Genomic DNA, 13,615 nt, shown 5'->3' with positions numbered 1-13,615 from the left:
GCCAATAGTAGGCATGGCTGTGACGGCCTCTTGGGGCAAGTAGTATGACGCTTGTTTATTGGCTGCTTTGCAGCCTTTCAAAAAGCGCCAAGAAAGCGACGAACACCGAACCCGGACTTTTACTAAAATGTTCGGGTCCGTGTCACGGACACCCCAAAATTCGGTACGAACCCGAACTATACAGTTTGGGTTCGCTCATCCCTAGTAAGGAGGCTTGCCAGCCACTTCCGACGCTCCCCAACTGTCCCTATCCAAACTGCAGCAGGACAACAGCCTGACACCTCACAGGCTGATTGTGAACAGTGTGACGCGGTGGAACTCTATCCTCCACATGCTGGAGAGGTTGTGGGAGCAGTGACGGGCGCTGAATGAGTATTTGCTGGACCAAGGCACCATCACACCCACTCCCCTACATTACCAATGCGGAGTGGGGGCAGATACACCAGGTCTACCACGTGTTGGCCCCATTCGAGCAGGAATCCAAGATGGTCAGTGGGGAGCATGTTGGCCTCAATGCTGTGCTTCCCATAGTGTTCATGCTGGACAGGACACTAATGCCTGCTCGATGCTGAGGAGAGTGCCTTGGTGGAGCAAGAAGAGGCAACACTGCTCCATCAACACCAGGCCCAGGATTGGGAGGAGGAGGAGGAGGAAGAATTTGTTGAGGAGTTTGTTGACGTCCAGGAGTCTGGGCCTGGTCAGGAGGGAGAGCCGGTGCTGGAGGCACCATTAGTCCGGGGGTGGGGTTACTCCCACAGGGAGCAGCAGCAGCAGGAGGACCAAGATGTCATGATCCCAGGCAACTAAGAAGAGTCACAGCGGGCTGTCCTCTTCCCCATGGCTGTCCACATGCTGCACTGCCTTTGGAGGGACCCCCAGATCAGGAAAATTAAGGAGAGGGATGATTTTTGGTTGGCCACCCTTTCAGACCCTTGCTGCAAGGGGAAACTGGAGCAGTTCATCCCAGCCGGCCGGAGGGATGCCCATATGCAAAACCTGCGGGCCTGTCTGCTCCTCCAGCTGGGACAGGCAAACCCTCAGCCTCACGCTCCAGTTCTCCCTGCTTATCTCACCTAGCAGGTGGCTGGCCCAAGCAGCTTCAGACAAGTAGGTGATCTTATGGTTGAGATGAGGTTGTTCTACCAATCTGCGCAAGGCAGGAGCAGCAGCAGCAGTCACCACCAACGGCTGGCCCGCATGGTGGCAGACTACATGGGGTCAGTCGGTGCTTCTGACAGCATGAGCACCGACGACCCTATGGCGTACTGGGTTGCCAGACTGGACACCTGAAGTGAGCTTGCTAAGTATGTGCTGGAAGTACTATCTTGTCCCCCCTCGAGCATACTATCTGAGCGGACATTTAGCACGGTAGGTGGGGTGGTCACCGACAAGCAGACCTGTGGATAGACTGACATTTATCAAAATGAATGAGTCCTGGATCAGCAGCGACTTCTTGGCCCCCGCCGTCGGTTCAGGGTGCTGAAGGGTCCCTTGTCAATTCCTAACTTGGCTCTCCCTCCAAAACATCATTGCTTTTTAACTTCTGTATATATTTCTGGATTAATTTATTTAGGGATGATTTTTTTTTATATATTTATTTATTGATGACTTTATTTATATGTTTCTGTATTGATAAATGTATTTATGTATTTATTGATGAATTTTTTCATGCATTTATTTACTGATGACTTTATTTAGATTTTTCTGTATTGATCAATTTATTTATGTATTTACTGATGAATTTCTTTATGTATTTATTTATTGATGACTTTATTTATATATTTCTCTATTGATGAATTTCTTTATGTATTTATTTGGCTACTAATTTTTTTTAATCAATCGATACGTTTATTTATCTATTTTTTCATTAATTTATTAAACCTCTTATTTGTTTTTTCATTCAATTAACTAATTATTGAAATTTGTATGAACAGCCTATCTTAACCGCCTCCCGACTGCCTAACGCAGGGATTAGTCCTGCGGGCGGTCGATTTATTCCTCGCAGACGCATATACGTGTCATCTAGCGAGACGCGAGATTACGTGCATAGCCGGCACGCACATGCGCAGTGCGGGCCGGGAAAAGTCGCTGAAGAAATTCATCACCAGCCTGCCAGCCAATGATCACCGCTGGCAGGTTGGTAACTTTTAAAAAATCGAATCACAAGCCATTTAACACATTATATTTATAAATATAATGTGTTAAATGGCTTCTGTGCTCTCTGCTGGTTCATATTCGTCGGTTGGGCCCAGAAGAGAGCACAGATCACTGTGAGTACACCAAGCACAACACATTTAGCCCCAGATCACCCCCCCCATCACCCAATTAACCCCTTGATTACCCCTGTCAATCACTAGTGAAAGGGAAAAAAGTGATCAGTGTAAACTGTCACTTTTTTTTTTTCACCAGTATTGACTGTTAGGTTTAGGTTAGTTTAGGCCCCTTTGGTAGGTAGTTAGCTTCAGTTAGCACCCAGCCCACCGCACCGCAGTCACTTATTCGCTGATTAGCGTATCGCTAATCAGCATTGGTACTTTTATAGTATCTGTAAGTGATCAGAACTGATCACAGTCAGATCTATAATAGTATTAGTGTCACCTTAGCTTGCCCTCCACCCAAAACGCAGTGTTTGCCCGATCAGGCCTGATCGGTCACCCACATGTGCGTTCACCCACGCCCACCACGCCGCAGTGCCAAATTTTTTATTTATTTTTTTCACAATCACTACACAAGCGCTGCAGCGATTAAAAAAATCAGTTTTGATATTTTTTATCAATCGCAGCGGCTTCCTGTACTTCGCTAGCCTCCCATTTGTAAGACAGGCTTGCTTTTTTTCTTGGGTAGTCTCAGGGAATACCCCCTAAATTTAGTTGACCAAATGGCAAGTAAGGGGTATTCTTCTGAAGAGGCCTACAGGATTCTGACCCAGTCGGATGAGGAATGGGAACCCTCATCTGACGAATCCAGCGGGGTAAGAATACGAACCTGTAGAAAGCAGTGGTAGTCTGACCCAAAGTTCGGACGGTGAGGTTGAGGTCCCTGATACCACCAGACGTACCCGGCCCCGTGTTGCTAGACCACAGGTTGCGCAGGATCCGCTTCAAGGGCAGCAGAGTGGGGCTGGTGCTGTCAGATTACGTGGTGAGGCATACACCAGCAGCGCAGCCCATCCTGGACCTAGTACCAGCACTGCCATAGAACATGGTGAAGTTGCGAGCACCAGAAGGGCAGTTGAAGCTGGTACGGTGGCACGTGCAGTAGTTCCCCCATCGCAGCCACCGCACAAACAGGCCCGTAGAGCCCCTAGAGTCCCTGAGGTGCTGGCACCAGTAGTTCCCCCTTTCACCGCCCAGTCTGGAGTTCGGGTTGAGACAGCTCAGATCGGATCGGCACTGTTTTTTTTTTTTTTAGCTGTTCTTCACTGCGGAGCTCTTTGACTTAGTCGTGGCAGAAACAAACCGGTATGCCACTCAATTTATAGCCGCCAACCCGGGAAGCTTTTATGCCCAGTCTTTCCGGTGGAAACCCGTCCAAGTTTCCGAATTTGCGTGAGAAGTCTGGAATCCAAATGTCTAAAAGGTACTCATTGGAATTTGGGCCCCTTTGCGCACCTAGGCTGCAAAAAAGTGTCACACATGTGGTATAGCTGTACTCAGGAGAAGTAGGGCAATGTGTTTTGGGGTGTCTTTTTACATATACCCATGCTGAGTGAGATAAATATCTCTGCAAAATGACAACTTTGTATAAAAAAATTGGAAAAGTTGTCTTTTACAGAGATATTTATGTAAAATGTCAATGAGTATCTTTAGGATTTCACAGGGCATTTTTTACGCATTTGGATTCCAAACTACTTCTCACGCTTTAGGGCCCCCAAAATGCAAGGGCAGTATAAATACTCCACATGTGACCCCATTTTGGAAAGAAGACACCTCAAGGTATTCCGTGAGGGCTATGGTGAGTTCATAGTTAGTGGAATATGAAACTTTGTAAGAAAAAAATAATAATAATCATTTTCTGCTAACTTGTGACCAAAAAATTAAAAATTCCATGAACTCACTATGCCCATCAGCGAATACCTTAGGGTGTCTACTTTCCGAAATGGGGTCATTTGTGGGGTGTTTCTACTGTCTGGGCATTGTAGAACCTCAGGAAACATGACAGGTGCTCAGAAAGTCAAAGTGCGTAAATTAATTTTTTTGGTCCATAGTTTGTACATAGTTTGTAAATCCTATAACTTTTACCCAAACCAATACATATACACTTATTGCATTTTTTTTTAATCAAAGACTGTAGAACAATAAATTTAGAGAAAAATTTATATAGAAATGTAGTTTTATTTGAAAAATTTTACAACAGAAAGTGAAAAATGTCATTTTTTTGCAAATATTTCAGTCAATTTTGATTAATATCAAAAAAAGTTAAAATGTCAGCAGCTATGAAATAATACCAAATGAAAGCTCTATTAGTGAGAAGAAAAGGAGGTAAAATTCATTTGGGTGGTAAGTGTTATGACCGAGCAATAAACCGTGAAAGTAGTGTAGTGCAGAATTGTAAAAAGTGGTCTGGTCATTAAGGGGGTTTAATCTAGGGGAGCTGAGGTGGTTAAATGGCAAGGGAACTTGACCACATTGGCTTTTTGTGTTGAATTACTCCATTCAATTGAATAATCATTTTAGTCCTAGTATAGTGTAACCCATATGCCTCTGTGTGATCTCTGGACACTGCCCTCTAGTGTTTCCATAGTCAGAGAGACATATTTTTTTAAGTTTTTGGGCTATTATCTTGGGTAGGGTATGATTTTTGCAGGATGAGATGACGGTTTCATTGGCACTATTTAGGGGTGCAGATGACTTTTTGATCGCTTGCTATTGCACTTTTTGTGATGTAAGGTGACAAAAAATGGTTTATTTTTCACATTTATTTTTTTTTTTTACGGTGTTCACCTGAGGGGTTAGGTCATGTGATAATTTTATAGAGCTGGTCGATACAGACGCGGCGATACCTAATATGTATACTTTTTTTTATTTATGTAGGTTTGACACAATAATATCATTTTTGAAACAAAAAAAATAATCATGTTTTAGTGTCTCCATATTCTGAGAGCCATAGTTTTTTTCAGTTTTTGGGCTATTATCTTATTAAAGTCTCATTTTTTGCGGGATGAGATGACTGTTTGATTGGAACTATTTTAGGGTGCATATGACTTTTTGATCGCTTTGTATTACACTTTTTGTGATGTAAGGTGACAAAAAATGCACAGTTAGGTCATGTGATATTTTTATAGAGCCGGTGGATACGGACGCGGCGATACCTAATATGTATACTTTTATTTTTATTTATGTAAGTTTACCGGATCTGCCCAGCTAAAGTTACAGACCCCAGATGCTCGATTATAGGTCCAACTCTGGGCTTGCTGAGCTATCTTCCTATGCTGCCTACCTATCCTATTCCGTGGGTTTTTATCCACTTCATCCACCGGACCTACCGTGGGCCCCTCCGCCTTGGGTTTCCCGTGTTCTAATACCTCAACTGGGCCAGGCCTCGCTACTGGAGCTTTCCCTATCTCTCGGGGATCAGCATGTACAATGGCCAACCACAGGGCTAGGAACAACGGAAAATCTCTTCCTAATATCAATCAATAGTGCATGCTTGTGGTTACGGCCACCTCATCGATCCGCCTGCCAGCACACGTGCTGAGAGACACCAGAGCAGTGGGGTACTCTTTTTAATCTCCATATATGCTGAACACCCCAACTTTCCGGCCCGTAAACTCAGTGGGTCGCACCAGGGAAGCCCTCACAAGGGTCACCAGACTCCCTGAATCCAGCAGAGCCACCACTGGAGTGACTCCTACCTGCACTTGACACAAATGTTCAGTTTTGAGAGTCTCTGGAGTGTCTGACGCACCGACCCTTCTGGCATACAATGACTACCGGTATCCAAAGTTTGTGTCCATGGGCTCAATCAGGTGGTGAAAGTCGGCCGGTACATGGCCGGGCTTATGACACCGCCAGCATATTATCAGGTCCAGATCCCCAAAGGGCACATCCCATGTGGTCTTTCTCAGCTCAGGCCGCGGGGTCTGGGGTGGGGATTTTCTCAGTTTTATTACGCCCTTCCCCAGAGTTCCCCTCTTAAGTTCCTCAGTAGACCCAAACCGTTCAACCAGGTCCACCATCTACAGGGCACTATTAGGGGATGTCTGGCCACCCCAGCACTGGAGGGGTGGTGGCAATGCCCTCCAGAATTTGTCAACTACAATACGGTCCAGCATGGCAGTGGGACTCAGTACGTCAGGCGGTAAGCATTTTTGAAAGAGATGCAGCAAATTATAATACTGTGGTATCGCTGGCTCAGTTGGGTTAAACTCCCACTGATGCACCTACTGGGCCTGGACCAACACATTCACCCCCAGTCTCGCCAGGATCTCACCCTTGACCTTATAGTAGTCTGCCGCTTGCTTGTCCAGTAAATCGAAGTAAACCTGTTGGGGTCCGGATTCCAGGAACGGAGCAATGACCTCAGCCCACTGGACTCTCCCTCATGACCACCTTCTCAAACAAGGCCAGGTAGGTGCCATATTGGGAATTGCCGTGCAGACTGCTTTCCAGGCATCGTGGACTCCCTGAGACATCCCTGACTTCTCTAAAGCCATCACTAGTGATGAGTGGCAGGGGCAATATTCAAATTTGCGATATTTCAAGAATATTTTGTAGAATATTCGTCAAATATTTGCAAATTTGAATATTTGTCATATTCTACATTCTTTTTTTTTTTACTCAAGAATCGGAAAGGTAATATGCGAATATTACGCAGTCAATACAGGCGTAAGTCAAAAATGAAAATATAGCACTATAGAATATAGTGCTATATATTCGTTTTTAGAATATTTGTCATTTTTTTCCATCTGAACACATGATTCCTCCCTGCTTCTTCCTTGTGGGCCAATGAGTCATTGGCCCAAAAGCAATTTAGGCAGGGAGGAATCATGACTTCAGATGGAAAAAAATTACGAATTTTCTAAAAAAAAACTAATATATAGCACTATATTGAATATATAATATACGTCATTTTTTTCCATCTGAAGTGAATAACCTAAAAAACGAATATATAACACTATATTGAATATAGTGCTATATATTAGTTTTTTTAGAATATTTGTATTTTTTTTCCATCTGAAGTCATGAATACTCTCTGCTTAACTTGCTTTTGGCCAATGACTCATTGGCCCACAAGCAAGAAGAAGGGAGAAATCATGTGTTCAGATGTAAAAAATGACGAATATTCAAAAAACTAAAATATAGCACTATATTAAAAATATTTGCGAATTCTCGGAGTTGCAATATTCGAGATAAAAATTTGATTTCGAATATTCGCGCTGAACTCTAGCCATCACATGTTGCAGCAGCAGCTGGTTAGTTTCTTGTTGGACACGTAAGGCTTCTTCGTGTCTCTTTTTGTCCTCTTCATACAACTTTTGCTGTTGCTCCAATGGCCTGTTGTAGCCTTAGGTTGGCCTGTACCAGCTGCTTCATCATCTCCTCCATCTTGTCCCGTGATGTTGGTTGCAACTTAGCAGGCTTTATGCAGAACATACAACAGTGCCCAAAAAATTGCTACAAAAATATTTCGGCTTTTGCACCAGTCCCACTGCGACTGCACGCATCCTCCACTAATTGTGGGGATCCGCTCTGATAGACAGGATAAGCGGATGCAGTATAGAGGCACAAACCAGTTCTTAAATCAAAAGTTTAGTTTTTATTCACACATTAGCAAGTTCACGAAACAAAAAGTCACTTTCAAGCAAAAAGTCACCTTGCAGTATTGGTGTTAGTTCACACCAGGCGTGCTGTTCTGCCACAAAAAGTCCATCAGCAGGCTTTAGTCGGCTGTTTCCCCTCACACAGGTCTTAGCCCTCTACCCCCGCACAAGCCTTAGATCCCAAGTAAGAAATTTCCTCTGCTGATCCCAGCTATCTTTTAAAGGCAGCTAGGTGTTGCCAAAAACCCGGATCAGCACCTGAGATCCAGTTCGGTGTTTGAACCCACCTAGAGGCCAATCAGTCCAGCAGCACACACTGGGAGGAAAAAATTCTGCCTCCCCATACAACTCCCTTTACTGTGTCACTATATACAGTACAGACCAAAAGTTTGGACACACCTTCTCATTCAAAGAGTTTTCTTTATTTTCATGACTATGAAAATTGTAGATTCACACTGAAGGCATCAAAACTATGAATTAACACATGTGGAATTATATACATAACAAAAAAGTATGAAACAACTGAAAATATGTCATATTCTAGGTTCTTCAAAGTAGCCACCTTTTGCTTTGATTACTGCTTTGCACACTCTTGGCATTCTCTTGATGAGCTTCAAGAGGTAGTCACCTGAAATGGCTTTCACTTCACAGGTGTGCCCTGTCAGGTTTAATAAGTGGGAATTCTTGCCTTATAAATGGGGTTGGGACCATCAGTTGCGTTGTGGAGAAGTCTGGTGGATACACAGCTGATAGTCCTACTGAATAGACTGTTAGAATTTGTATTATGGCAATAAAAAAGCAGCTAAGAAAAACGAGTGGCCATCATTACTTTAAGAAATGAAGGTCAGTCAGTCCGAAAAATTGGGAAAACTTTGAAAGTGTCCCCAAGTGCAGTCACAAAAACCATCAAGCGCTACAAGAAACTGGCTCACATGCAGACCGCCCCAGGAAAGGAAGACCAAGAGTCACCTCTGCTGCAGAGGATAAGTTCATCCGAGTCACCAGCCTCAGAAATCGCAGGTTAACAGAGCTCAGATTAGAGACCAAGTCAATGCCACACAGAGTTCTAGCAGCAGACACATCTCTAGAACAACTGTTAAGAGGAGACTGTGTGAATCAGGCCTTCATGGTAGAATATCTGCTAGGAAACCACTGCTAAGGACAGGCAACAAGCAGAAGAGACTTATTTGGGCTAAAGAACACAAGGAATGGACATTAGACCAGTGGAAATCTGTGCTTTGGTCTGATGAGTCCAAATTTGAGATCTTTGGTTCCAACCACTGTGTCTTTGTGCGACGTAGAAAAGGTGAATGGATGGACTCTACATGGTTGGTTCCCACCGTGAAGCATGGAGAAGGAGGTGTGATGGTGTGGGGGTGCTTTGCTGGTGATACTGTTGGGGATTTATTCAAAATTTAAGACATACTGAACCAGCATGGCTACCACAGCATCTTGCAGCGGCATGCTATTCCATCCGGTTTGCGTTTAGTTGGACCATCATTTATTTTTCAACAGGACAATGACCCCAAACACACCTCCAGGCTTTGTAAGGGCTATTTGACCATGAAGGAGAGTGATGGGGTGCTGCGCCAGATGACCTGGCCTCCACAGTCACCAGAGCTGAACCCCATTGAGATGGTTTGGGGTGAGCTGGACCGCAGAGTGAGGGAAAAAGGGCCAAAAAGTGCTAAGCATCTCTGGGAACTCCTTCAAGACTGTTGGAAGACCATTTCAGGTGACTACCTCTTGAAGCTCATCAAGAGAATGCCAAGAGTGTGCAAAGCAGTAATCAAAGCAAAAGGTGGCTACTTTGAAGAACCTAGAATATGACATATTTTCAGTTGTTTCACACTTTTTTGTTATGTATTTAATTCCACATGTGTTAATTCATAGTTTTGATGCCTTCAGTGTGAATCTACAATTTTCATAGTCATGAAAATAAAGAAAACTCTTTGAATGAGAAGGTGTGTCCAAACTTTTGGTCTGTACTGTATATATTTACTTAACGTTGTAATCTACTCTATTACATTAGCAAATTCTCAATCCTTCGATATATTAGTATAAGATATTCATGCTTTGCCCTTGATAGCAGATTTGACTTTTGCTAGGTGGCCTCTATTGAGGAAAAGAGTCAGCTCTAATGATTATCTAACCTGAACTGCAAAGTTTGGGTTCATACCAAACTTTGAGAGTTCTGGTACCTGAACCCAAATCTGGACTTTTTAACTGAAGTCCTGGTTCGGGTTCAGTGTTTAGGTGATTTTATTATTTTCCATTATAACATGATTATATTGAAAAATAATAGCATTCTTAAAATAGAATGCAAAACAAGATGGCCATTTAGCGGTTAAAAACAAAACAAACAAAAAAACTCACCTCATGCACTTGATTGCGCTGCAGCAGCTTCTTCTATCTTCACTGAACAGGACCTGCCAAATGACCTGCGATGTGCACGATGACGTTACCACGCTCTCCCCAGATCATTTGGCAGGTCCTGTTCAGTGAAGAGAGAAGAAGCTGCTGCAGTGGGATCAAGTGGATGAGGTGAGTTTTTTTTAACCCCTAAATTGCCATTTTGTTTTGCATTCTGTCTTAAGAATGCTATTATTTTCCAATATAACCATGTTATAACGGAAAATAATAAAGTGAGGTTCAGGTCCCCATTGACATTAATGGGGTTTGGGGTCAAGTTTGGGTCCTGAACCCGAACTTTGACCTAAAGGTCATCTGAACCCGGCAAACACGAATTTTCCGCAGGTTCACTCTTCCCTAGTCAGCAGTCATCATATTGGAATAGTGCTTTATGAAGATATATGACAAGGATAAAAAATATATATTAAAATCTATTGCAAACATTATTTTCCATTTCCTAATGAATGACAACATCTGCTAGATGTACACTGAGCACAGTGTAATACTTCTAAGAAAAATGTGAGAAGTTTCTTTTGTTCCAATGAAGACACAAATATTACTACGTCTTTAAATGTTTGTCCATCCTGTGTTTTCTGAGACAGTGTAAGATGAGATCAGAAGAGGCGTGCCTTGCCTCTGATGTAAAGGATAAGGCAGAAATCTGCTCTAACCGCTGTACAGCTGAGAGAAGGCTCACAAAATTAACTCTGCTTTCTTGAACATCACAGATGATTGTCTCCTGGCTCCGTCACCTTGGTTCAGTTCTTGTCGTCAGCGCTGTACTCTGTTCTTAAGGTAAGACAAGAACCCTCTTCAGTATTTGCATATTTAACTTTTTCAGTCTTATGACTTGCTATATTAGAGACTGTTAGACACTGACTGACATTTCTTATAGGTTGCCTGCCTTTATCTCCAAGTTGTTTAACAAGTAAGTGCTTCTTTCCTTCTCTTATCCTTTCTTAACACTGCCCATAAATGCAAATACTGTTGTATATTTCCTTGCTTGAATTTTACTTAAATAAAGCAATTTAAACTTTTATTTTCAGATACTTCTTATGACAATGTTTATGTAATTTGGGTTACTTTTTTGTTACAATGATACAATGTTAACAAAGCTATTGTCACTTATCCAAACGTTGTTACAAATATTGTGAAATTACATTTTGTCTATCTATCTATCATCTGTCTATCTACATGTTATCTATCTAGCTAGCTATCTCAAACAAGTATAAAACATGTAGCACTTCATATTCAGATAAAGAAACGCTTATTCACACAAACCTGTGCAATGTCTGTATCATGCTTGATAACAGAACCTATGTGATTATATTATCTATATATATGTAACGTGATACTTCCTGCCCGTTATATTTATAGTAGCTGCGAATGATGCTGTTTGTGCATCAATGACAATAAGTCAAACAAATGTGGCAATTTTCCATCCAGTATTGTTAATCTTATGAGGCAGTATCATGTAAATCAGAGCTTCTAGTAAAGCAGTAACGTTCCATGCTTACCGTGACTTTTACTGTGGAGAAGAATACAGTACTGAGTTGCTACAACGATCCTTATCTCTGTATGTGATTCCAAAGCTGAGGATGAATGAAAAGTTGAATTGATATAATGGAACTCTGAACATTCATATATTTCAATATCTCCGCTCTTATTCTACTATAATGATATATTCACAGATTAATATTTCAAGAGGATTGTTCAGCATTTTACATTTACATTTTTTAGAACCCTATATTGTCAATTTCCTCTATTATTCCTCCTGAAAATGTATTCATAAACAAACAGTAGGGTGCTACCATTCAACTTGTCAATGGGGCACGTCCATGTACACGCTGACAATGTCCAATCGAAGCTGACAGTGCTCACTGTGCAGGGCCATGTCCTATCGCAGAGATCAGCAACCTTCGGCACTCCAGCTGCTGTGAAACTACAACTCCCAGCATGTATACTCACTTGGCAGTGCTTGTAACTCCTACAGAAGTGAAAGGAGGATTCTGGGAGTTGTAGTTTCAGAACAGCTGGAGTGCCGGAGGTTGCTGATCCCTGTGCTACGGAAATGGGCAATGGTGACAAAGTTCTCAGAATTAGTCTGGGGCTACATGACAACATATGATTGCAACTTTACACTGCATTGCAACATAGCATCTAATGATTGTCAATGCGGTCGGATTTTTGGTTGCAGGTCTCAAGTTGCACACGACTTTGCTATCAAAGGTCACAATGCAAATCTGCAACTAGATCACAGCTGGAAAGCAGCTACATGACAGCAAGTTACAGGCAAGTCAAGTTTTTTTATGCAACTGTTCTGAGACTGCATTTGCGGATCCGCAATACACGTGTGCTATGCCGTCGGCATTCCGCATCACGGATATGGACCCATTCACTTGAATGGGTCCGCAAATCCAGAGATGCAGAATGGTACGGAACGGAAGCACGGAACGGAACCCTACGGAAGCACTACGGAGTGCTTCCATGGGGTTTCGTCCCGTACTTCTGTTCCGCAAAAAGATAGAACATGTCCTATCTTTTTGCGGAACAGCCGGATTGCGGACCCATTCAAGTGAATGGGTCCGCAATCCGCTGCGGCTGCCCCACGGACTGTGCTCGTGCATTGCGGCCCACATTTTGCAGCCCACACCACGAGGCGCACACGTCCGTGTGCAGGGGGCCTGAGGGCAACATAAATTATGAACTAACATACCAGCCGTTTTGCTGAAATCTTGTATTGAATAGCTCCAGCACATGCTGATGGGTCGTCATATTCACGAGCTCCGGATTTTCTCCACCTCCTGCTGTTACATTTATTTGGGGAAAAATGTGTCAATCGGTGACAGGGGGCAGAGAAATTCAGACGCTCATGAATATCAGGGTCCGTTGGCATGCGCTGAAGCTTAAGGACCAAGCAACAAAATACTGGTGACAGATTCCCTTTAGGGTCTATTTAGACGACCGTATTTCTGGGTCGGCATCCGTCCGCAATTATGGACAAGAATAGGCATTTCTATACAGGCCTGGCAAAATGCGGAAAGCACATGTCAGGTATAAACACATGCTGTCTTGTTAATCATGTACTTCCTGTAGTAATAACAGAAGAACAGTACTATGCAGAGGTCAGAACTGTTACAATATTTGACAGCTGCTGGATGCTGCGTAAAAGCTGCGATAATAATCCACACCATCTTGAAAGGATCTCTAAGGCTAATTTCACATCAGTGCTGCACTAGTGTGAAACTAGCCCTAATCTGAAGTCCACAGATTGTGTAAATCAAGTATAATACACTAGCTGTTCATCAAATTGTAAGTAAGCTGGAGATACACTAGGTGGAAAATAGCAACCAGTCAGATCCCTCCTTTCATTTTCCAAGGGAGGTCTCAAAAATAAAAGATGGAATCTGATTGGTTGCTATGGGTAACTTAAGCCAGTTT

At 42.9% G+C, this 13,615-nt stretch overlaps 1 protein-coding gene and 1 long non-coding RNA gene across 4 annotated transcripts in view; one reads left to right on the top strand and one right to left on the bottom strand.

The window, feature by feature from the left end:
* Window positions 1-10,839: 10,839 nt before the first annotated feature.
* Window positions 10,840-12,117, bottom strand: LOC122935013. Its single transcript, XR_006388761.1, has 3 exons — window positions 11,986-12,117; window positions 11,692-11,766; window positions 10,840-10,958 (listed from the first exon to the last, which is right to left on the bottom strand). It is a non-coding gene; the product is annotated as an uncharacterized LOC122935013 (long non-coding RNA).
* Window positions 10,850-13,615, top strand: part of AGTR1 (angiotensin II receptor type 1) — a 150,698-nt gene continuing 147,932 nt past the window's right edge. For 2 of the 3 annotated variants that reach the window (XR_006388760.1, XM_044290729.1), the window contains exons 1-2: window positions 10,850-10,969; window positions 11,070-11,102. The gene's annotated coding sequence lies outside the window, so the exon portion shown is untranslated. The remainder of the gene's footprint in view (window positions 10,970-11,069; window positions 11,103-13,615) is intronic. The other variant, XM_044290730.1, reaches the window with a different exon arrangement.

The sequence above is a fragment of the Bufo gargarizans genome, chromosome 4 (genome assembly GCF_014858855.1).
Source record: "Bufo gargarizans isolate SCDJY-AF-19 chromosome 4, ASM1485885v1, whole genome shotgun sequence".
NCBI classification, from domain to species: domain Eukaryota; kingdom Metazoa; phylum Chordata; class Amphibia; order Anura; family Bufonidae; genus Bufo; species Bufo gargarizans.
Note: the sequence above shows the minus strand (reverse complement) of the source record. Positions and strands in the feature narration are given on the sequence as shown.